This window comes from Nycticebus coucang, chromosome 1, assembly GCF_027406575.1.
Source record: "Nycticebus coucang isolate mNycCou1 chromosome 1, mNycCou1.pri, whole genome shotgun sequence".
Taxonomy (NCBI): Eukaryota; Metazoa; Chordata; class Mammalia; order Primates; family Lorisidae; genus Nycticebus; species Nycticebus coucang.
This window is the reverse complement of record NC_069780.1, coordinates 68,301,673-68,327,533: the sequence shown is the minus strand read 5'-3', so window position 1 is coordinate 68,327,533 and position 25,861 is coordinate 68,301,673. Positions and strand designations below refer to the sequence as shown.

The 25,861-nt window shown below is 36.2% G+C and overlaps 1 protein-coding gene across 5 annotated transcripts in view; it reads left to right on the top strand.

The window, feature by feature from the left end:
- INPP4B (inositol polyphosphate-4-phosphatase type II B) overlaps window positions 1-25,861 on the top strand; it is an 881,338-nt gene that overhangs the window by 679,480 nt on the left and 175,997 nt on the right. The gene's annotated exons all lie outside the window — the stretch shown is intronic.

Sequence of the window (25,861 nt, the reverse complement as noted above, 5' to 3'; positions counted from 1 at the left end):
CTTGATGGCTGCTTTGTATTTAGTCAATAACACCAGCTTTGACTTTGTTATAATTCTTTCATCTTTACCTCATCTGCTCATGGTTGCTGTTTCTGTAATTCTTATTGACTCTTCTTTAGATTTCTCCTTTGTAGCAAAGATTTGAGTTATTTGTTAGTCTAAAATCTGAGATGATTGATAAAATGTGCTATGCTATTGGACAGTAGTATACAAAAAATAAAATTAGTTGCCGTGATAAGGCAAAAGGATTTGAGAGCTGGTTTGGTGATAAGAATACCTTTGAACCATAACTAATCAAACAATTTGTTTCTCTGCCTTCCAAACCTCTAATGACTTAAAAAATGCTGACTGCTATATTATACTAAGTGCTGTTAAGGCTTTAAATCTTACAAAATTTGCAACCTTTAAAACAACATTTTACATTTGTTAAAATATATAGCAGAATATGAAATCCCCAGCAGTTTGATTTATGCTATATGCTCACATTAGTTATTTAATAGTGTTATACTCCCTTGGTAGACTCTAAAGTCCCCATAGATTCTATATTGACCAAAGCCAGTGAGGGCATGACGGACAGGGCAAGTCAAATCTGGCAAGTATTACGAAAATTGGTCAGATAGGAATGACTGTGCAAATACTGGATGTCCAAGTTAGGAGAAAAGAAAAAAAGAAAAGATAACAGATCCCAAATTTTAGGGGAAATCACATAGAAAACTAGATTATAAGAAAATGATCCAGGGAAATAAAGATAGAGAAATAAAGATCGAAAGAAAGACAGGGAGGTGGTAATTTAAGAGTAAAAGTGAGAATAATGAGGTCACAGAAATTAAACACCAGCTGTTGACTCAAGCCGAGAGAAGCTGTAACATGGTCACTGATCTGAGCAGATTACAGAAGAGATAATTGCAACAATGAGTTAATGAGCCAAATTATTCTGAAATGGTGTTTTAATTAGTGTTCCTGCCTATGGCTAGTAGTGTGAGTAGACAAGGGGCAAAACAAAGTCCCTGAAAGGATAAAGCAAGCTTATATATTAGAGCAGAGCATGGAGTTTGGATGTTTGAATTTACCATTCTCAACGTGGCTGTATTCTAGACCACTGGACAGCAAGAACTAACCCTCTTACAGCCATGTAAAGAGTATTTCATACCGAAAGGTCATTCTCACAGAGGTTATTGGTAACAGGGATGGGTTCTCAGTAGACCAGCCAGGCAGGACCTATCACCTCCATTCAGCTTGGAAACACAGAAGAGAAGTTGCCAGATGAAGCAAATTTAAGAAGTTTTATCCAATAAATGGCATCTGAATAGCTACATCTAACTTAGCCAATCCTAAATTTCTAATTATAGTTGATCATAATTTGCTGTGTATTTTGGAATACCTAGGAAAGTATGTTCCCAAAACCAAGATACATTTTTTTAGGTGATAGATATCCCAATTATCCTGACTTTATACACATTGTATACATGTCTGATAATACCATATATACCCCCAAAGTATGCACAGCCCTGATACATCAATAAAAAGGAAAAATAAAATAAAATACCAAAAAAGACATAGAAAATTAAAAATAATGCCATCATAAAACACTGTAATTTATTGACATAATACTATATTATGGTTATTGTTATATAAATTACTGTTCTTTTTTTTTTTTTTTTTTTTTTTTGTAGAGACAGAGTCTTACCTTATCGCCCTCGGTAGAGTGCCGTGGCGTCACACAGCTCACAGCAACCTCCAAATCCTTGGGCTTAGGCAATTCTCTTGCCTCAGCCTCCCGAGTAGCTGGGACTACAGGCACCCGCCACAACGCCCGGCTATTTTTTTTTTGTTGCGGTTTGGCCGGGGCTGGGTTTGAACCCACCACCCTCGGCATATGGGGCCGGCGCCCTACCCGCTGAGCCACAGGCGCCGCCTAAATTACTGTTCTTAACATAATAATTTTAGGATAATATTTTTGGGTTGAAAATCTCAGTTAATGGACGATTAGTGCTATTTTGTTAAAAAATGCAACAGGCTAAGGAGAAAGTAAAAAGATCCCTACCTGTGCCCCAATCTGTCTTTTGTCATCAGTTTAGAGAGATCTTAAAGGCTCAGCAGCTCCTTTTCTATTGCATATATGCTCCTTTAGAGTCCTCTGCAGAATTATCCCCAACCCCTACCTCCACTCCACTCCATTAATGTCCCTCTGTCTCTGTCCACTCACTGATAGTAAGTCCAAGCTGGAAATAATGAGTAGGGAATTAGGAGAAAGAGACAGTTGAGCTACTGAATTTTGGAAGGCATATTCCCTATATTTTGTTTTTGGCTTAGCATGTCAAAGTGTTCTTCCCTCACTCTGTTCTCTTTCCTTTCTCTGTATTCTCCTTTTCCCCATATTTATTCAGAGCATAAATTTGTTACCACATGGAAGGGGTTGGTGGGCCATTTTGATGGAGACAAATATGGAGTTTCACTCCAGAGACAGAACTAGGGATGGGGATTGTTCAAAGAAGAAAATCACATATTTATCTTACAAAATCAAACTATATAAAAACCTGATAGATTCTGAAGATTGGCCAGGGACTGATAACCAGGCTGTATGCTTTTGACTGTCTTCAATAACTTTTTTGTATAAATCTCCCATCATTAGAATGTATTAAAACATTTCAAAAAAGGAATCCCTAAAATTGAAGATATGGAGGTAAAGAAATGGAGATAAAAAATTTCTGAAGACTCAAAAGGGAAATAACATTTTGTAGGAAAATTGACTAGCTGTCTTACTAGAGTTTGAGAAGATACAGTCATTATGAAACAGAATCAGAAATCCATATGAAAACAACCATCTAAAAAGGCCAAGAAGAAAAGGAAATGGAGAAAATAATGAAATTTTAAGATGCAGTAGTTAAATCCACTGATCCAGCAGAAAATATTTGACATGTAAGGAGACATGTATATAGAGGCATATGTCAGAAATATTGCAGGTTCTGTTCCTGACCACTCCAATAAAGCAAATAACACCACAAAGAGGGTCACCTAAATATATTGGTTTCCTAGTGCATTTAAAAATTATGTCTGTACTATGCTGTAGTCTACTCATGTCCAATGGCATTATGTCTCAAAGTACAATGTACATACCTTGATTAAAATACTTTAATACTTTATTGGCCAAGAAGTGTCCAACCTTTTTTCTTTACTGTCACACATTAGAAGAGTCGTCTTGGGGCACATGTTAAATATACAGACACTAAGAAAAGCTGATTAACAACAACAAAAAAAAATTCCTGCATACTTTTCATGGTATCTGAAATCTTACATAGGCAAAACACTCCTGACATAGTCTGCATGTTGTGATCTGCAGGTCACAGCTTTGGGCACCCCTGTTTTATTGCTAACAATACTCTGGGCCTTAAGCAAACCATAATCTTGTTGCTAGTAGAGGCTCTTACTTCGATGTTGATGGCTGCTGTCTGATCAGGGTGGTAGTTTCTGAAGGTTGAGATTGCTGTAGCAATTTCTTAAAATAAGGCCTTACAATGAAGTTTGCTGCACTTTTGGCTTTTCCATGCATGAAATATTTATCTGTAGTATGTGTTTGATAGCATTGTACCCACAGCAGAACTTTCAAAATTGGAGTCACTCCTCTTAAACCCTGCCATGACTTTATCAACTTATTTGATGCAACATAAATCTTGTGTTGTCACCTCAACAATGTTCACAGCATCTGTACCAGAAGGAGATTCCATGTCAGGAAACCACTTTCTTCACTAGTCCATACGAAGCAACTCATCCATTTAAATTTCATCATGAGATTGCAAGTAAATTGTAACATCTTCAGGCTCCACTTCCAATTCTAATTTTCTTGATGTTTCCACGATGTGTGAAATTACACCCTTCAATGAAGTCCTAAACCTCTCAAAATTATTCACGAAGATTGGAATCGACTACTTCAAAACTTCTGCTAATGTTCATATTTTTACCTCCCATGAATCAATAATGATTTTAATGACATCTTACAGGGTAAATCTTTATCAGAAGTTTTCAACTTACTTTGCCCAGATCCCTCAGATGAATCACTGTGTGAGGCAACAATAGCCATATGAAGTTTATTTCTTAAATCATAAGACTTGAATATCAAAATTACTCCTTGATCCACGGGCTTCAGAATGGATACTGTGTTGGCAGGCATGAGAACACCATCTACATTTCCATCACAACTCCTGGGCGACCAGGTACATTGTTAATGAACAGTAATATTTGTAATGGAATCCTTTTCTGAGTAAGCCATGCTGTAAACAGACATGCAGTCATTTAGATTTTGTTGTTCCATTTCTAGAGCACAGGCGGAGTAGATTTAGCATAATTCTTAAGGACCCTGGGAATTTCAGAATAGAAAATGAGCATCGCCTCTAACTACGTTAGCCTCTAAGAAGAGTCAGCTTAGTTTTTGAACCTTTGAAGTCAGGCATTGATTTCTCCTCTTTGGCTCTGAAAGTCCTAGATGGCATCTTCCTTCAATATAAGGCTATTTTATCTGCATGGGAAATCTGCTGTTCAGTGCCTTCACCTTCAATTTTCTTAGCTAGATCTCCTGGATCTGCTGCAACTTCTGCATCAGCACTTGCTGTTTCACCTTGTTCTTTTATGTTATGAAGGTGGCTTCTATCTTTAAACCTTGTGGACCAACCTCTGTTAGTGTCTAACTTTTCTTCTGCAGCTTCCTCAGACTTCTCAGCATTTGTAGATTTAAAGAGAGTTAGGGCCTTGCTCTGGATTAGCTTCCGGGTTAAGTGAATTTGTGGCTGGTTTCATCAATTAAAACTTTCTTCCTATCAGCAATAAGGCTGATTGACTTTGTTCTGATTCACTTTGTTATCATTCATGTGTTCACTGACATTTTTTTTCAGAACTTCTCTTTGCATTTGCAACTTGCCTAACTGTTTGGCACAAGCAGTCTGGCATTGAGCTTCTCTGGGGTTTTGACATGCCCTCCTCACTAAGCTAAATAATTTCTACCTTTTGATTTAAAGTGAGAAATGTGTGACTCTTACTTTTAACACTTAGACACAATAGTAAGATTATTAATTAGCTTCATTTCAATACTGTTGTGTCTCTGGAAATAGAAAGGCCCAATAGAGGAAGAGATAGGGGGACAGCTGGTCAGTGGAGCAAACAGAAAACACACGTTCATTAACTAAGATGGCAGACTTCTACAGGCCTGGTTCTTAGTGTGCCAAATAATTATAATAGTGACAACAATGGCCACTGTTCACAGATCATCATAACAGATAATGATAATAATGAAAACATTTGACATATTGCAAGAATGGCCAAAATCTGATATAAGAGTCACAAAGTGAGCACATGTTGTTGGAAAAATGGTTCCAATTAACTTGCTCAGGGTTGCTGCAAATCTTCGATTTGTAAAATACACATTATCTATGAAGTGCGGTCAGGCTAAGCACCATAAAACAAAGTATGCCTGTATGTGATCATACATGTATAATCTGTGATGAAAAGTCAATAACCACAGTGTGAACTCAGTCACACCCTCCGTCGCGGTCGGGAAAAAACTACTTCTTACAGGGCCAGGTAGTAAATAGTTTTGTCTTTGCAAGGCATGTGCTCTCCATCCCTCCTACTTAGCTCTGCCATTCTAGTACAAAAGCAGTCAATAATTGCTGCTGTATTTCAGGAAACCTTGATTAATAAAAAGCAAACTTTTCTTCTTAATTACCAAGATGATGAATTTGTAAGCATAGTTGGTCATTGACTTCTATGAAGTCTAGATTATGAAAATCCTGTACTTTCTTTCATGCTAACCTGACTCTTTACCTCCCCTTTTCATTCTAGTTTTGAACTTTTATATAAGCTGAGGACTAAAGAGAGTCGTTAATTATGTGTTCCTGTGTTCCCATCTCTCTAGAGGAGTGTTAGGGCAATTATTTGAATATTTTCTTCCATAACTGCCCTGACTTTACCAAGGGAGTGGAAAATGGAAAATTAAAAAGACTGCTATGATATCAGCCTCACAAGCCCACCGATAGATATTTTCTAAAGTTTGATTATGCATTTAATTGTGAAGGAAGATAGCACTAAGGGACTATTAGTATGTGCATATGTGTAATAAAAACTTTGTCTTAAAGACAAGATATTAGTGGTTTCATATTTTTTTAAAAACTCATAAGAATGAAATGTTACTCATAATATTCCAGTATGTTGTTAACTTTCCCACATCTCAAGAGGATGTATATACTTGAAAGACTAAATCAGTGTGAGTTTGTAGGGACCACATGCACGCACCCTTGCTGGTTTGTATAAAGCATGCATTAAGTATAATGAGGAGAACACTGTCCTCTGCAGCCAATCCTGACATCGAGTGTAGATGTGGGCAGGGACCTAGAGCACAGCACTACTCTCCATCACTTACACACACCGCCTGCCCTTGCCCGCAGCTGCCATCTTAAAGTACTCTTGCTATGAGTCTCTTAGTCTCACAGTGAGTGTGACATTTGGGCTCGACAGGAACTACTTTTATTAAATTTGAGATCATATAATACACAGAGTCTTAGGGTTGCGATAGACTTTAAATCCTTTGGGGGTTTCCTCCCATTGGCCCGAGCATTAACACCTTCTGCATTCAAATATCATAGTAGCTTTTAGATCGGCAGTGAAGGGTTCTTATAACACGGCATTTTTTACAAGGCACTTTGGTTCCGAGATATTCACAAGCAGGAAATCTTAGACATCACTCAAGTTATGTTCACTGCAGTGAAGAAATGCTTATATTGTACTTAATAATTTTCTGATTCTTTGCTCCTAGAGTCATAGCTTACAAATATATAACATATATATTGAATTTTTACTATGAAAATATCACCTACTCACTATGGAAAATAGTAGAAATATAGGAAATATTAAAAAGGAAGGTAAAAAGGTAAAATCAGTCTAAATCCACTACCCAGAAGGAAATGGTATCTTTGTAATGTCCTCTCATCTTCATATGCCTCATAGTGGTGAGCAGAATTTTGCCACCCTGACCATAACTCCCTGGTATCATGCCTAATCTTTCTTGCACATCTGAGTTATATTTTGAATATATCTGTGATTCTGCTACAGGATGTTAAATAAAAATATAGGACTCTAATCGGTTAAAAATGTTTTATGTTAATTTTTATTGATATATCTAAAAAGACTAGACAGGCCAGGCACAGTAGTGCACATCTTTAATCCCAGCACTCTAGGAGGCTGAGATGGGCAGATTACTTGAGGAAAGGAGTTTCAGACCAGCCTGAGCAAGAGCAAGACCATGTCTCTACTAAAAATAGAAAAACTAGCCAGGTGTCATGATGGGTGGCTGCTTCCTGCTACTCAGGAAGCAAAGGCATGAAAATCTCTTGAGCCCAAGAGTTTGAGGTTGCTGTGAGCTATGATGACACCATGGCACTTAACCCCAGGGTGACAGAATGAAACTCTATCTGAAAAAAATAAAAAAGACTGGATGGAAATATACTGACATAATAATAGTTGTTTCCGGGTGGTGGATTTATAATGTTAATTTGTTTTCTGGCAATATAAGACTAATATGCTAACCCTTACACGTAACATGAGATACTTAGACTTGCCAGTTAATTCTTCAGGTATAAACAGCTTACTTTCAATCTAAATATCAAAGACTATTTAAAATTTAGCTTCCTCTCTGCTTGTTTTTTTTTTTTTTTTTTTTTTTTGCTGTTTTTGGCCCGGGCTGGGTTTGAACCCACCACCTCCGGCACATGGGGCCAGCGCCTTACTCCTGTGAGTCACAGGCGCCACCCTCTTTCAGGCTTGTTTTAAAAAGTTTGGATTTTTTTTCTTTTAAGAAAAATAACTTGTCATTTGGAGTTTTGCTTCCACCCTTCCCTACCCCAAGAAAATGTATAGGTAAAGGAGGCAGGATTATTGTGTCTTTATAGCATCAGGACAAAGGGATTCTTGATTCCTTGCAGTATACCTAGTACTTTCTGCACTGGAATGACTCATCGCCACTAAGGTGCCATGGACTTTATCTGGCCTTTGGGGTGATATCCTGGCCTTACTATTGGGGACCTTTTGCATTTAATCTTGAAGTGCCTACCCTTGGTAGTTTCTTGGTCCTCACCAAATGCCTCTGACAAAACATTGGTATTTTTGGTGTTTCCACCAAGCCCCTCAATAAGATATGTGTAATATTTCAGATTTCTGATACACCATACAATGGCCATGGTGGGGAAAAGGCAATTTTTGCCTATTTACCATCTTTCCACTGTCAGTTCTATGGCATGACTTTTATACCATGTTGAATAAGGCACCTTTGTCAAGGCTGTAATTCATGTAGTTTTGTATATACTCCAATACGCTTGTTAAAAATTATATTATGCATGTCATTTTGTAATTTTATTTTTCCCTGAATATCATGAATATTTTTATACCATCAAAAAATTTTGCCTAAAGTATGGTTTGTAATGGTTACATGATGTTCTGCCATAGAACTCTTCAATAAGAATATAAATTTTTGATTAAATATATATTTATACATAACATAAATATGTATTATATATAATATAGATAATTTTAATGAAATAAATTCATAAGTTTATATTTTTATACATATTCCATATTTTTTAGGTTTAAATACTAGAAGTGGAATTGTAGGCAAAGTGCATATGTGTTTAAGGGCCTTGGTGGCATGGGTATCAGTTTCACCTCCATTAATTACATAGGAAAAAACTGCAACTCATGAGTTTTTTAGCCTGCTGTTTTTGATTACCTGTGTAGTTGAACATTACTTATATTCTTGTCACAAATATACATACATGCCTATATGGAAACTGGGCTGTGTGGCTGTTAGTGGCTGTTATATAGTGGCGTCCATCTGTAGTCCCAGCTACTCAGGAGACTGAGGCAGGAAGATTGAACTCAGGAGTTCAAGGCTGCTGTAACCTATGATGATGCCACTGCACTTATGCCTGGGCTCCAGTGACACCCTGTACCTAAAAGATACAAAGTTTTAAAAAAGAAACTGAGATATTCATATTTTTCCTTTTGATTTGTGAGATTACTTATTATGATTGGTATGTATTTAGTGTATAATTTATGATATATATATTTCAAATATTCCTAATTTTTATTTCATTTTCGATTTTATTTTTATATTTTTTTGAGAAGATAAATCATTTTTTTTTTACATAAACCTGTGTTTATTTGGTTTCCACTTTTTGCCTTCACAAAATTAAAAAGCCTTAAAATTTAACAAGAATAACAATGTTTAAGATAAGGACTAGAAACAAAAATCTCATAAGATAAGGACTAGAAACAAAAGAAAGAATGAAGATTTCTTTACATTCAGAAAAGAAATCAGACAATTGCTGCAATGAAATATTGAGCAATAATAATAATAATGTAAAAAAACTAACATTCACATTGTCAAATAATAGTATGTCTATTGAAATGCTTTGACTCTGAGGTTCATTTTGGAGTCATCAGTTAACTTCTTATTTTTTTTTCCCCAAAGTCTCAAAAAATAGGCAACTAATATTTAGAAATAAAAATAAAAGATAATTTCAAAAAACAGATCATGCCATAAACTGTTTTTTTAATTATCTAATTTTTTATTTCAGATTGTATTGTTTTTATCGTAAGATTTTGTATTTGATTTTGCATGGTGCTTAGAAAGTTTATCTTTATTCTGAGATCATTTCAGTCTTCATCAATATTTTCAACATTTGTTTATTTTATATTTTAAAATGTAATTATCTGGAATTCAGTATGTTGCGTGCCTGGAGACTCTAAAGAACAGCAGCTTTGCCGTGGGTCATTTTATAAGTTAACACCTTATAAAATGTGATGTCCAATTAGTCACATTTCTGAAAAGCTGTTCGATTTTCATTCCTTTTTCCTCCTTATAATACTGCCAGGTTGCTATGACTCCCCACGGTCATCACCAAAATAATTAAGAAAATTAAACCGTAGCAGCAACAATAACAAAATTACTTTAAAAAAAAAACTGATACCTTTGAAATATCCATTCTTTAAATTCAGGAATATGGTCTGTTCTAGACTTCTTTTATACATAAAAATCTATTTTTATAATTTTCATCATTTAGTTTATTTCTTATAAGAATTAATATATATATTTAACTTTTATCTCTGTAAAATAATTTTTATGAATTTATTAATTCCACCCTTTCTATTGTCTCAATCAAATAAACTAATTATATCTGCTTTTATCATTATTTCCCTTTAAAAAAAAAAAAATACCAGACTTCTTGCATGGACTTCATGCTGCTTTTAGTGCTGGTCTGTCCTGTCAAGGGCATTCAAAATTTTGGCTTCTCGGGCGGCGCCTGTGGCTCAGTTGGTAAGGCGCCGGCCCCATATACCGAGAGTGGCGGGTTCAAACCCGGCCCCTGCCAAACTGCAACCAAAAAATAGCCGGGCGTTGTGGCGGGCGCCTGTAGTCCCAGCTACTCGGGAGGCTGAGGCAAGAGAATTGCTCAAGCCCAGGAGTTGGAGGTTGCTGTGAGCTGTGTGAGGCCATGGCACTCTACCGAGGGCCATAAAGTGAGACTCTGTCTCTACAAAAAAAAAAAAGACAAAATTTTGGCTTTTCTGTACAATACTGGAAGAAGAATAATTGTCTTGGGCCGCATATTAAATACACAATCACTAACAAAAGCTGATGAGCAAAAATACCCAAAAAATGTCTGTGCATAATTTTCGTGATACCCACCACCAAAAAAAAAGCAAAAAAGTCCTCACATAAACTACATGTGGCCTATGGGCTACAGGTTGGACATCCCTGGCTAATAAAGCTAAAAAGTGTGAATTTTTGATGAATAGATCTTTAATTATATATATAGATCTTGACATGTATGTTGCCATTTCTAGCATTTTTCAAAGTCTTTAATACTAGTTTTGTTTCATTCTTGACTGAATGTTATTTAGAAAATTTAATTTCATAAAGATATGAGGATTTATTTTTCTGTTTGGTTTAAACTTTTGAAGTATTTTCTAGTTTTATATTTAGATTTTCTTATAATGCACTATATCATTTTTTCGAATGCTTTATGAACACTTGAAAATAATTGGCATACTATATTTGAATATATATGGCATACTATATATTCCTACATAGGAAGTTATAAGAATTTTTATTAACTTAAAACTATCTTTGTTTTACTTATATTCTTAGTCTCTCTCTCTTTCTTTTTCTTTTTTTTTTTTTTTTTTTGGTTACTGGACATAAACTCCATTAAACTAGGTTTGCTCTTTGTGTGGGGGGTGTTCAGCAGCATTCCACGGCTGCTCAGACTTTCATCAGCTCTGTGGCTGCCACTCCCTGAGGCTCTCTGGACTTTCTCTGCCATGCTTTCCCTGTCTCCAGAGAGACGTTTTTTTTTTTATACCTATTTCTACTGGCTGGCGTTTCTTCATGCTTTGTTCTAAATCCCCTGGGTCTCTCCCTGTATTTGCTCTTCCTGATCAGTCACACTCAGTCCTATGGAGTCCATCTTCATTCACATACTATTTTTTTCTAAATCCTCCAACTCTCACTTGTCTTCTGAGTTCTATGTATCTCTACCCAACTGGGTGCCCCTTGCTGTTACCTCAGACTTCAACATGCCTAAGGCTTAACTCATCTCTCTTCTTTACAAATCATTCTCCCTCAATTAGTCCCTAATTCAGTCAATGATAATACCCTCTGCTCACCTAACAGTTCAAGGTAGAACATATCCTTTGGTCTTATCTCACTTCACTGATCCACCGTCAACTTTAAGTTTTAATTTCTGATCATTCTAAACATATAATTTCAGACTGACCCATTTAATTTTTATACGATGGTCCCCCTGTCCGATGAAACCATCATCACTTTTCTTCTGGGATGGTACAAGAGTTGACTAATGGTTTTTCTGCCTATAATCTTATTTTTTTTTTTTTTCAAAATTCATGAATCAAGTTGCAAGCTCACACAATCTGATAGCAGATGTAATAAAATATAGAATTGCAATAGGAGTTTTCTGGAGACAACATCATTGTTTAACTGAGAACTATACTGGAATTGTGTATTTGGAGGGGAAGAAAGGCAGATAGCTCTGTTTACAAATACTCAGTATGCATCTCCTTTTTGAGAAGTTTAACAAATATTCCTATAATGATTATACATAGGGATTTGGTATTGAACAGAAAACTACTTATTTGATACAGCATAACTGAGGGATGGAGAAAGTGGCAACCAGGTTATAGTGAAGAGAGTGACATGTTGATAACAGCTCAGAAATCCTATCTGTAGTTAAGGCTTTTGTGTTTGAGTATGTTTGCTGTGTTTACAGTGCTTCCAGCTTTACAGTCCTTCATGCTTGGATTGAGTGCAGACGAGTTATGTAGGTCTTGCCAAACTACCACCAATAAAACTTTTATAGTTTATTTTAATGTTGCCTTATATTTTGTTTTTGTTGAGTATTTATCTTTAAATTTTGTACTATTTCAAAGGTCTGCAGTGCTCAGTCTACACTGAAATATGTTAGTTACTAGACAAAATGATGGTACCTGTATAACTGAAGTACAATAATAGCTACAAATGTTGTCTTCATCATGGTGTGCACATGTATACTTTAAGATGGGAGATTATGGTGGCCATATAGTACTGGCTTTATCAAAAAAGCATAAAATTCTAATCCATAAAAGGTACAAAATGTTTTAAAGAAGCACTTAGAAATATGTCAGTGAAATTGAACTTCATAATCAATAAAACTCCCCAGAAAAATATTAATTTGATTTATATCACATCATAGTTTTCTCTTTTTCTCCTGTTCCTTTTCATTCTTATACACAGTTTTTAACATCAACCCAGGGGGTGGGGGTGGGAGAAACTTTCTAGCGTGAAATGTTGGAAGTGTAAAGGAAAAGATAAGACTATTTTACATTCTTAGACTGGGCATGGTGGCTCACGCCTGTAATCCTAGTACTCGCAGAATCCAAGGCAGATGAATTGCTTGAGCTCAGGAGTTCAAGACCAGCCTGAGCAAGAGTGAGAACCACTCCCCAACCAATCTCTTCTAAAAAATAGAAAAACGAAGCCAGGCATTTGGACAGGCACCTGTAGCCTCTGCTACTCAAGAGGCTAGGGCAGAAGGATCACTTGAGCCCAAGAATTTGAGGTTGCTATGAGCTATGACACCACAGCACTCTTGCCTGGGGCAAGAGCAAGAAGTCTATCTAAAAAATATAATAAAGAGTATTTTACATTCTGAACTTAAAGTCTTTTAAAAATTCCATATAAAACAGGTATGTATACATATTTGTGTATATTATGCAAAAGAAAAAATATGGTGGAGACCGGGAGATAAAAACTTCAAATATAAAGTTTTATGGGTGACTTTTTCAAAAGAATATAGGTAGCTCATTATGCAAGTTTTAACATATGCAAAAATCTCAAAATGTAAAAATCAAGACATGTAAAATCCCCAAGGAAGGAAACAAATGAAGCCCTCTCAGCAACGCTGATAAGCAGAACAAGTCGAAACTTGGACAGGTGACTAAGTTTGACATTGTTGACTGTGTTTCCTGGAAGGGAAATAATGGGTCATCAGACAGTTTGGCTCAAAGCTTTTGAAGTGATGGACATATATGCTGTGTCTTGTATATCACAGTCTTCAAGTATTGTGTGTATAATAGATTCATGGTGATAAAATTTTTGTATCTATTATAATCATGTATATTTTATTCATCACTAAATAATTCAAATATTATATATTCTGTATGTTAGAGCTATGTTTTAGAACTATGACAAATATATCTATTTACATATATATCTTTATCCTAACTTGATTTTTTGAACATAGTAAGTTATACATGAAAAAAAAGGACCAGTGAAATATTTAAAATCCCAGATTTGAGATCATAGTTGCTACAGAGGGGAATATGTTAGAGATATTCTACATGTTTAATTAAATATTTTCCTATACTGTTGAATTAGTTTCTAAGCAATAAAACTGTTATGAAAGATGTAAGATATTTAATTTTTTGACATTATACCTATCGTAAAGCGTTTTGTGATTATCATTTAAAATGTTTGTTCTTTAAATGTTTTAAAATATTTATTTCAAAATTATAGCATTTCAAGAATTCCTTATAAAAATATTAAAAGTATATGTTAAAAATTCTAAATTCAGGTAAATTCTATTTCAAAAATATCCTCTCTATGCAAAAAAGATATATGGTAGGATTTTGCTATATAGTGACTTAACCTATCCATTTAACATGATTTGATAGTCTCAGATGTGATTTTAGTACTCCTTTCAAAATGTATTTAACACCAGAGTTTCCCCTTCCCAAGGCCTATAAAGCAGGTACGATCTTATTTCTACTTCTCCACCCTCATCTTAGGCCTTGTTTTCTTTGGCATTGCTAAAGCACACATGCCTTTGGGGATGTCTGTTGACATTTGAATACTTGGATAAAACAGAGGCACAATGAAAATGTTTACTGACTTAAAAAAAAAAAACATCAATTACTGTGAAAAGCAATAGGGAGCCTGCTACTCTGTTTAATCTCATATATATCAAATAAACCTCATAGATGTTTTTGTAGTTTTCCGTGTCTGTATCTGTTTCTCTTTGAATTCCTTTCTCTGTCTCTCTTGTTAGCTTTCTCTGGAGTAATCTAGTCTTAAGGATCAGAGAAGATGCATAAAATACAACATCAGGACTCTACTGTTGACTCAGACCTGATTATGCTTATTTTTTCTGTTCATTTTTTAAAATGCGTGTTGTTGCACAATTAGAATACCACGTGGGACGGCATTTGTCATGCAAAGTGCATTTGTTCTACCAACTCCTGGTACTGGGGCAGATGCTGAGATGCTGTGCGCTGTTAACATTCATCGTTATGGATTCTTGGTGTCACTTAATGAGAAATCCTGTAGAGCACTTAGTGTCATTGCCCTGGCAGCAGAAATATGTGTTTTATTTTACTTTGGGAGAATTAAAATATCCTCACAGGAAAGAGTAAGGGAAAACTCATTCAGAAGCATACATTTTTCTTTTTCTTTTTTAGGCGTTAAGCAATATGTAAGTTCTTTTTCATTGTCCTTTTATTCCTAACAAAAACCTAGCTTAACATGTATTATTAATCATTTCTTATTAAAAAACCTCAGACTATTACCATGGTACAAGTGTTTTGGTGACATAAATTGCTTTTGTACGGTTTGAATCAAATTATAACTTTGCCCATCACCTGAACAGTGTGCACTGCACCCAGTAGTTGTAAATTTACCCCTCCCTTCCTGCCTTCCTAGCACGAAACATGCCTTCTGTCCACAGAGCTGCTGGGTTTTTAGGTAAGACATTTATTTTGGAATGATAGGCAGGCTTCAGATTTGTTAGAGCCTTTGGGCAACATAAAAGGAAGAACTTGTCAGTTTTGTTGTTTATATTGTTCCTGGAATTTAGCACAATAGCTAGCATATAATCAGCACCCAGTACTGTAATATCTTCCCTAAAAGCAACTGCATTTGTTGGCAACATGATTAAATTTGGAAAAGGGAGAAAAATGTAGATGGTAAAACAAGTTAGAGGGTATTGTGGTTGCCTAGGCTTGCGATGGGGAGGGGTGGTGGAAGAAATGGAAAAATGTACCTAAGTGTAAGCTTTTCAAGGGAGCTAAATCAACAGGACTTGGTGATGAATTACAGTTAGAGGTAAGGCATCAGGATGACTCAAGCATTCTGGTCTGTACAACTGAATAGATAAATGTAAGTCCTTGGTATAGAAAATAGTAGGGAAGTGCCAGGTTTAAAAGAAAAAAGAAAACCTCATTGCCTCTTAGTTCAACCATCTAGGACTATGCCTTCCAATGCCATAGTCATTTACTACTTTTGGGTATGTAAACTTGTTTAAATTGTTTAAAGTTAAGTGAAATTAAAAATTCAGTGTCTGAGTCACTCTGGTTATATTTCAAGTACTAAATAGCTGCGTGTAGCTAGTCACTGTCATAGTAGATCACACAGATATGGAACATTTCCAACTTCACAGAGAATTCAATCGGACAGGACTGATCTAAAATAAATAGCAGTAGCATCTATGATTTAAAAAAAGAATAGCTGTCATAACATGAAAACCTCCTGTCTTCTGGCCCATTAGAATTTAATGCGGAAAATGAAAAATCTGACATCAGACTTTCTACTTTAACCTTGTGGACAAGATAGAAGTTTGGTCCTTGTTTTGTTTTGTATTTTCCCAGGTTAGTAATGTCAAGAAATATGTTCTATGCTGAGGTTTCTAGTGGAAGAGAGACTGTATCATGTTTCTAAGAGAGCATCTAGGTAGCATACTAATTTAAAGCCTGGGCTCTGTTTTGGACTGAATTATGTCTTTCTGCCTCTGAATTATGCCTGTTCTGTCATATGTTGGACCCCATACCCCAGTACTACAGAATGTGACTATTTGGAGATAGAACCTTTAAAGAGGGGATTATGTTAAAAAGAGTCCTTTAGGAAAGCCAATCTGTCAGATGTCCATACAGAAAAGGAAATTTGGATACACAGAGATCCACAGGGCGATGGGAGGAGAATGTATGCGAGGAAGGACAATGTGAGGCTGTGAGCAGGTGGTCATCTGTAAGCCAAGCAGCAAGACCTCAGAGCAAACCAAACCTGGTAACACCTTGATCTTGAACTTGTAGCCTCCAGAACTCTTTCAAAATAAATTTCTGCTATTTAAGCCCCCAATTTAGTCTGTGATATTTCGTGATGGTAGTTTTAGCAAAAATATACAGGCTTAAAAGCCAAAATGCCTGGGCTTCATGCCAGCTCTGCTACTCACTAGGTGGGTAACTGTTCATGAATTGCTTCACTTCTCTGCCCCTCAAATTCCTCATGTGTAAAGTAAGGATGATCTTAATTGTGCCCACTTCAGTGGGCTGTTATGAATAACAAATGAGTGGATACTTGGAAAGTGCTCAGAATAGTACCTGACATAGAATAAGCACTACATAAATATTTGTTAAATAGAAAATAAATAAAAATTCTGTTATGTCTGTTGACTTCTAGCAAGTGGTATAAACATGACTGTCTGTGTAGTTCATACTTAAGGAAAATACCTCGTATTTGAGCTAACTCTTTTGAGTAAGAGGGAAGTTACATTCACATGAGTCCCTCAGCCGGGAGACTTCAAATCAAGATTTTTCTCTTATTCAAGGATATTTTCTTAAGAGAAACTGACACGCCAAGAATGAAAATAAAAAGTACAATAAGATTTGCATTCACAAGACCTGGGTTTTGATTCTGCCATTTACTAGCAATGTGGCATTGAATAAGTCACTTCACTTCTTAGTCATATTCTTCTTTCGTGTCTAGACTAGAACAATATTTTCCAATGGAACTTTCCATGATGATGAAAACGTTCTGTACTGCACTGTCCCATGTGATAGCCATGTGGCGACTGAGCATTTGAATGTGCATGGTATGACTGAATTTTTTATTTTGTTTAGTGCAGCCCTGAAACAATGATCTCTGAGAACTGTTGCAAAAGTTAAATGAAGAGGTATATTCTATTCATAATTAACCCTGATTGTCAAAAGGGAGAGATAAGAATTGTGATACAGAACATCTAGTGGAGACTCCTGAATTCCACCTACCTATGAAATGTAACTGGGCAATATCCTCCCTGTAGGTCCAGGGATAGGAATTTGAAGGGATAATATCTAGAAATGTTGCAGTTTTTGAAGGTGTGGGCAGAAATTATAATAACTTTTTTAAAGGCTGGAGGGAGACATCATTTTCATGGGTAGAATGAAAAGGCATGGAATTATAAAATACATAGATTGGGAGAAATCTTCATACCTGCTTTAAATGTAAATAGAGCACCGATTTTAAAATATTAAAAAATACTATGTGTCCTTCATGACTAACTACCAAAGGTAAGGAAGATGTTCTTTGGGAATAAATAAACACCAGTTGAACTTTCTCAGGAATACCAAATAGGCTTTTAGTCTTAGACATACTTATCTTCACTTTTTTTTCTAATGTAGTTGCTTAAAATTAAATCATGGAATCTGGCTGTTTGTCAGATATGGATTCTGTGATTACAACTAAATCCAGTAATAACTGTATTTTAATTCTTAGTCTCTGCATAGAACATGAAGCTTTTTGAGTGTATAGTGTAAGAAAGTTATTTTTAGCCTCAAGTGAACATCAGAGTGAACGGCCCCTCAGAATATCCATTTGTTTTTCAGTGAAATAGTGGCTCATAGATTATAAACATTAACTGCATTGTCATTTATAAAAATGAATTTTTAAAAAGATAGGCCTGTGATTTATGAGCACAATTTTTAATCCATGAATGGGCTAAAGCACAGGCATTTTGAATTGTGGTCTGAAAACACCATGAAGCTTGACCTCCAGTGGAACTTTGCTTGGTTGTACGGTGTCACCCAACCACTTTATGAAATTGAAGCCACCCACTAGTCATTTATGACGTCTATTCTTCGCTGACAATTTAGTATTTAACTTTTTCCCTAGTGGATACATTTTTTACAACTTCTTTTAAGTTTGATTTAAGCTCTAATTTTGCCTAATGAATAAAAGCGGTTTGGTTGTTAAACTTTCCACCCATGAGCAGCACATGTAGTTTTACTGTGTGATAACTGCCCAAAGGCTCAATTAAATTGTGTAGCTATTTTTATTCTACAAAATTGTATTATAGAGCTCATTGTGGGAAAATAATTTTATTTACTTAAATTGTAACCATCTCAAATAACATTTTATATCTGTATTATTGAGCCGTATCCTTTGGTATGTAAATTTTTATCAGGCTATTTGGTCTTACTACATTTTTATTAATGAATCAACTATTATTCTCAGGTACTCTTTATTACAATAATTACTTTTCATAATTTCAGGAATTTGTGAATTTATGTACCCAGGTTTTTAAAGCAATATTATTCTGGGTTCACACTTCTAATAAAAGAAGTGTTTACATGTAGTGCTTTGGTCTCAGAACTAAAACAAGATTTTTTAAGTGTGCCTCTTAGGCAAGTTGAACATCTCTATAGTCATTTTTCTTCTGAAGAAGTCAGAAAAGTATTTGTAAGATGGGGTGGGAGGAATAAAGGCCATGAAAGAGACTGTATTTCACATGTTTCCCGCCATTCCCTTCTCATCACCACCACACCTGCTTTTACCCCGCTTTTCACAGAGAAAAATCTTTGTGATGGAATCTCTGAATAGTTTGTGTATTAGTCAGGGTACCCCAAAGGAACTATAAAAATATACACATATATATCATAATAAGTCATACATTATTTATTATAAGGAACGTGCTCACATGGTTATGGAAGCTAACAAATCCCAAATCTTCAAGGAGGGTCGGCAAGCTGGAGACACAGTAGAACCAAGTGGTGTAGTGTCCAAAGGCCAGTAGGCTTAGAACAGGATGAGTCCAAAGGCAGGAAAAAGCCAAAGTCTCAGTTCGAGGGCAGGAGAATTCTCATTTACTTGGAGAAGGGCCAGCCTTTTTGTTCCATTCAGAATTCCATCTTATTGAATGAGGCCCATCCGAATCAGGAAGGGCAACCTGCTTAATTTAGTTTACCAATGTGAATGTTAATCTTATTTAAAAAACACTCTCAGGGGCGGCGCCTGTGGCTCAAAGGAGTAGGGCACAAGCCCCATATGCTGGAGGTGGTGGGTTCAAGCCCAGCCCCAGCCAAAAATTGCAAACACTCTCAAAGCAATGTCACATATATATATATATACACACATGTATATATACACACTATATATGTATATATGTATATGTATACATTTATGTGTATATAAATATATACATATATACATTTACATATAAATAAATATATACACATTTGTGTACGTATGTGTGTATATATATATATGCATGCGCGCACACACACACACACTCTTTTTTTTTTTTTTTTTTTTTTTGAGACAGAATCTCAAGCTGTCACCCTGGGTAGTGTGCCCTGGCATCACAGCTCACAACAAGCGATTGGGTTCAAGCGATTATCTTGTCTCAGCCTCCCAAGTAGCTGAGACTATAGGTGCCCGCCATAACGCATGGCTATGTTTTTTTTCTTTTTTTTTCTGCAGTTGTCATTATTGTTTAGCAGGCCCCAGCCAGGTTCAAACCTGCCAGCCTCCATGTATGTGGTTGGTGCTCTACCCACTGAGCTACAGGCGCCACCCCAAAATATGTTTGGCCAAATAGCTGGGCACCCTGTAGGTCAGCCAAGTTGATATATAAAATAAACCATTACAGTATGAAATACCATATGAAGATAAACTTTTCAAATATTTATCCCTGAAGAAGACTTGTCTGATCCAGGATTACAGACCTCCATCACACAAGGTTAGAGGATTCCATGTCTCATTTCTCCATTGTAACTAGGGCAGAGCTCAACATACCACTTCATGGTTAGTCTATATTCTGACTTTCTCCCCAATTTTAGAAAAATCTCAAAACAATCTTTCATCAGAATTTTCATTTATTCAGCCAATAAGGTCATACTGAACATGGATAGGAGACTGTGGGAGGACCAAATGATGAGTACAGTATCTCTCCCACGGTCAGGCTCAGAGCACATTTGCCTCCTGTTGCAATCTTCCCTTGAATACGTCATCAGTGGGCTTTAGAACTGTCTTTTAAACGGAACCTTTAAACAGAAGCTAAAATTTTCCCTATTGTTACTATTTTCTATTTTCACGGTCTTAAACCTTTTATTTATTTTAGCCATGGAAACTTTTTTTTTTCTTAGATAGAATTGTACTCAGAATTCCAATAGAAATAAAAGTAATGCATTGGGAGCTGTAAGTGGACAGAGAAAGAGACAGAATGCAATGCTTGTTCCTTCACTTGCCTTCTTTGTCCAGCACCCTGCCCAGTCCCTATGGTACAACAGCCACAGGGGTATCAGAAAGAGTTTAAAGGCTGCTTGTCTATTTGATCTTTTAGCCAATGTTTTATACATTAAGATGAAAAAAAGTGTTGCAGGTTTGGTTGTTTTTCTTCCAGCTTCTCTCCAACTCATTTTTTTTTCAACTCTCTTCATTCTTCATAGAGTCATTTTTTAAAATCTCATTTTCTCTTTATATTCTTCAATGGTTTGTTTCAAACATGTTATATGATTAGTAGGGTGTTCCCCTACATTGTGCAAAGTTCAGAGGATCATAATGACTTCCAGGAACTTGTAATTGTACTGCAAAGAAAAACCATGTGTTTTTGATATATTTTAGCAACGTAAGACAAAACAAAATGTACTTCCAGAGATCTGTATGAATATTTCATTAAGATCAAGAATGTCATACTTTACAGTTGGAATGCCAAGATCTATGGTGTGTTAGATATTTCTGAATTAGATCCTAGCAATTATCTGTGTCTGTTGGAGATTTATTTTATATGATTTGCCCCCTCCCTTTTTTTTAAGTAGCAAAGGGAAATGGGACAGATGGTAGTATGTGACAAAAAGTATTTAATGTCTTAAGAGGCCTATCCTTATTAATATTTCAATATTCAGTCTTCCTAATTTCCTGTGTCTACCTTTGGACTCTTGGAGAATTGGGAGGAATTGGAGATAAGTTAAAAGATTTGTTTTAAAGACAGATTATAGTGAAAATAAAGCAGTGAATTTATGAGTTGTATGTGTTTAGCACAGTGTCTTTTAAACTTTTTTTTATCTCAGGCACACTTGAACCTGTAGTTAAGTTTCCACGGCACACTTAAATTATGTTGATTAAAAAAAGGAGTAAAAAAAGGATATACTTGCTGTTCTTTGAACTTCTTTTGCAAATACTCTAATTAATGATCTTTAAGAATTGTTGTGGCACACCTAAGATCCTCTCATGGCACACCATTTGAAAATCACTGGTTTAGCAGGCAGGTGGGTTTTGCAGGAAGAATTATTTCATTGTTGCAAAGCAGGGATTGAAAGAACTTTTGGAAATAGAAGCTACTGTTACTGTAAGGAAAATAAGAATCTTTATAAATGGGGAAAGGGAATTTTAAAAAATGCATTTATGCCGATAATCCGCCTTTCCATTCTTAGTAAAGACACGCGACTATTTAAAAATAACATTAACATCAGAATGCAGTTTATATCAACGAGGCAACATGCAGAGATTGAAACACAGGGCCCTGTTATCAGTGGATCTTATAATATTAGACACTATTATGCACTTGAGAATATTTTAGAAATATTATTTACCATGGACTGCACTCCTACTAGGCATGCCAATTCAACCAAAAGATTCAGAAGTAAAAGAATCCCAAATTATAACATCCTTTGTTCAGGTTTAATTTTTAAATACATGAAAGTTTGCAAGTTTAGTTCTATAAATTTATAGCACAGATTCCCAATTCCACTCAATTGATATATATCCATTAAGTATACTCTGTTGTTTGTTTTTATTTTTCTGTTATTTGTCTTGGTGTTTCTTTCTTTTAAAGTAGAGAATTATATGAGGTAAGAAAAAAGTGGATGTGGAGATTATATATGGTATTCTAGTGACTCTGAAACTAGCAAGCAGTTTTACCTTGTCTCTCTGTGAAATAAGACGTTTCAGATTGTTTTCTGAACTTCATTCCAGTGGTAACCCTCTGTGAGTCTATAGTTGTTTTTTTCTTTAAAGTCACCGAAAAGAATATATGAATTCTGATAGCCTGTATCTTGGATATTCTAATATATATTTTAAGAATGAAAGGGAATGCTAATAATTACAGTGGAATACACACAGGCAGTCCCTGGGTTATGAACGAGATAGGTGCTATAGGTTTGTGCTTAAGTTGAAATTTGTATGTAAGTTGGAATAAGTTCAAAGACTAGAAAATTGGATATATGTGGTGTGACCAAGAAATATGTGGATGGGCCTAAAGGAGTGAACACAAAGTGGTTTTTGTGCTTCAAAATTATGTCTATCAGATAGTAAATACTACAGAGGAAGCTCCTACTCTTGATATTAGTCGGCCTGCTTTCTCAGTTCCTCAGAGTTTGTGCAATAGGCCCATGAAGACATGGCCTTGGTGATGGAGAAAGGGACTATGTCCAAGGATATGGACTTCCTTTCTGCGACTGATATAGTTACTGTCACTGTTAACTGCCAAATGCATCAGAGACAGACTGACAAGGAGCCACTAATGTGGTTCCCTCTCCCATGGTGCCGCAGAGATCCGACGGCTGTTTAGTGACATGGTGTTTTTCACATCGGAGGGGGCAATAATTTGTCCTACATGGATAAAATACAATCTGAATATGCGTGTTCCTTTCCTCTCACAGTGCCAGTGCTGGCACCCATACCTGGCAGCTTACAGAATGCACAATCCACTGGTCCAGCGGCCTCCATCATTTTGCTTCTCCTAATAGACATTTGTTGCTATATCCAAGAAGGTGCAGCAGTGATCTTACAATCACCACAGGTTCCAAAAAAGCCAAAGACCTAAAATATGAATCATGAAAGGCTCAGCTAAGGCACCAGCATGGGGGAAAAAAATCATAGAATTGGGATACTGACCTTGAGGATAAAGCATATATGCTAAACTAGTGGGTGATATATTACAGAATGCTATGTTCATCATAGCTAGAATTCACGGTTTTGGCAATAAGGGTAGGCCCTTCTCATAATAAATAGTCATGATCCACTTATGATATTTTCACTTCCTTCCTACAACGTTATACTTTGTCAGTTAGAATTCTGGTTCTTATGGGGGCCTCAGAGGGTAGGGGGAGCAGTGGTCTATCAGGTGACTCAATTAGAATTCCACCGACGTGGAAACAGTGACTGATTCCATGTGTGATCTGGTTGCTGTGTGTTCCTCATGCAAGTGGGGCAGGAGAGATAGCAAGAAATCCCCACATTCTGCTGCAGTGCAGGGACAGAGATAGGGGTGCTGCTACAAAATCTGAGCAAGAAAACTATGTCTGGAACTTAGAAGTGCCTTGTGCCAGATGTGCACGGGAGAAGGGCACCATATTAGTGGCTCCTGGTCAGTCTGTCTCTGATGCATTTTATAGTTAGCAACCAAGACTCTATAAGAGAAAAGAAACGAGGGCTTAGTATCTTAGGCTTAAGGTCTGCAACTCCCGACTGGGCAGTGACTCAGAACAACTGAAGTGCTGATAGAGTATGAAGATGATCTGGAATGAGAGAGGCATAGGAGTCCAGTGATGAATATCAACAAAAGCTCCAAGGATAGGCTGGGGCATTGGATGTGGTATCTTGGTTTGCCACCTCTCTTGAAGTCTTTAAGGAATTGCAAGTATCCATCACTTTGAAGGATTGCACTTGAACTTCCTCCCAGAGAAGACTAAAAGATCTTGTTTTGTTTGCCATCACAATACCAGAAAATGATCCAAGTGCATCTATCTGAGTTGTATAAGAGGTTTCCTATCCTGGTCCCAGTTTACATGCTTTTCTATATTGGCTCAGCCCAAGTACATCTCCATATTTTTCACCACTTTCTTCACCACTGTCACCTTATCTGTTAACACCACTAGCTGTATCAGTCTCCTTCAAGGTGAAGGCCGGGCTTTAGCACACCCCATGGCACCCAGCATGGAAGAAGCCACAGTAGTTTCAGTTCCCATGTCTTACTGGACTAGTTCCAGGAAGGTTCTATCTCCACTGCAGTATTGCTTTCCCAGTGGACACCCATACAGGGCAGATAATACAACCTTAGAGGAGTTAATGTCCCATAGGATTAATTTTACCAATGGAATATAGAATATAGTAAGCAACTGGTAAATAAATGTTGCTTTCTCCTTCTAACTGTTCCAAGGTACAAAGGGTCCATATGACTTCTCTAGATTTGCTCCACATGACCAAATAAGTAAGGCATGTTTTCATGTGAAGTTCTGCAAAACTCAGTAACGCACCACCTTGGGTCTGCTTGCTTTTTTCTGTGTCACTTCTGTTTTTACCTCACTGTTGTTCTCCTGGGATTGCTTGATCTCAGGCCCTGCTTTCTAGAGAACTTGAATTGAGATGTCAAGCAAGGTTTTGAATCTAGGTAGCTTTTGAGCACTGGGTGGCAAATTAAAATATACTTATGAATAAATAATCCTAACCTTCCTCATTGGAAAATTTACTGATTTGGGCACACCAAATTGTCTTCTCTCCTTATCTATTTTAATGAAATTCATGTGCCTATTTACTTCTTTCATTTAAAAAGAAATATAGTGATTCTCATTTTGTTTTACAGCTGCTTTATTATTCTGCTAAAGTTTATTACACCTTTATCTTGTAGTCTCTTATATTTTAATGTCTCTCAATGTGAAGAGACGATTCGTTAGTTTTGGTCCTTTTCGGAATGTATGCCTGTGTAGTGTTATCTCTTAAACAGGTTCATCATATTTCTTGATGTATTTGTGGCAAATTGGAAGCACAGACTTCTTAAAATTTATATCAATTTACTCCACACAAAATACTAAATTTTCTGACTACATTTTCCCAAATTTCTCTTAGGCAAGGAGCAGTACACCCAACCTCTGCCCAGTATCCCACTGTGTAGTCAGAGGTTTCTCTATCACCCTTACTCCCTTCTCTGACCATTCCCCTTTTAATTCTTCTTTCTGATACAGATTTAGAGACAACATAAATTGTAGGCCAGTGGTGCATCCATTAGTGTTAAACAGCAATACTTACCTAATATTTTTATTATTGTCGTGTAAGAAAATCCTGATACTTAGATATTCACTTGACTGATTGCACTGGTTGTCTAACTCAGAGTTGACCTAATTGCCCCATTTCTCCTAGACCTGGATAGCTCAAGTTTCGGAAATTGTTTACTTCAGTGGTTGTTGGGATATTTTCCCCCAAAATCTGAATATTGTTTTATTTGAGTATAAACAGAGAATT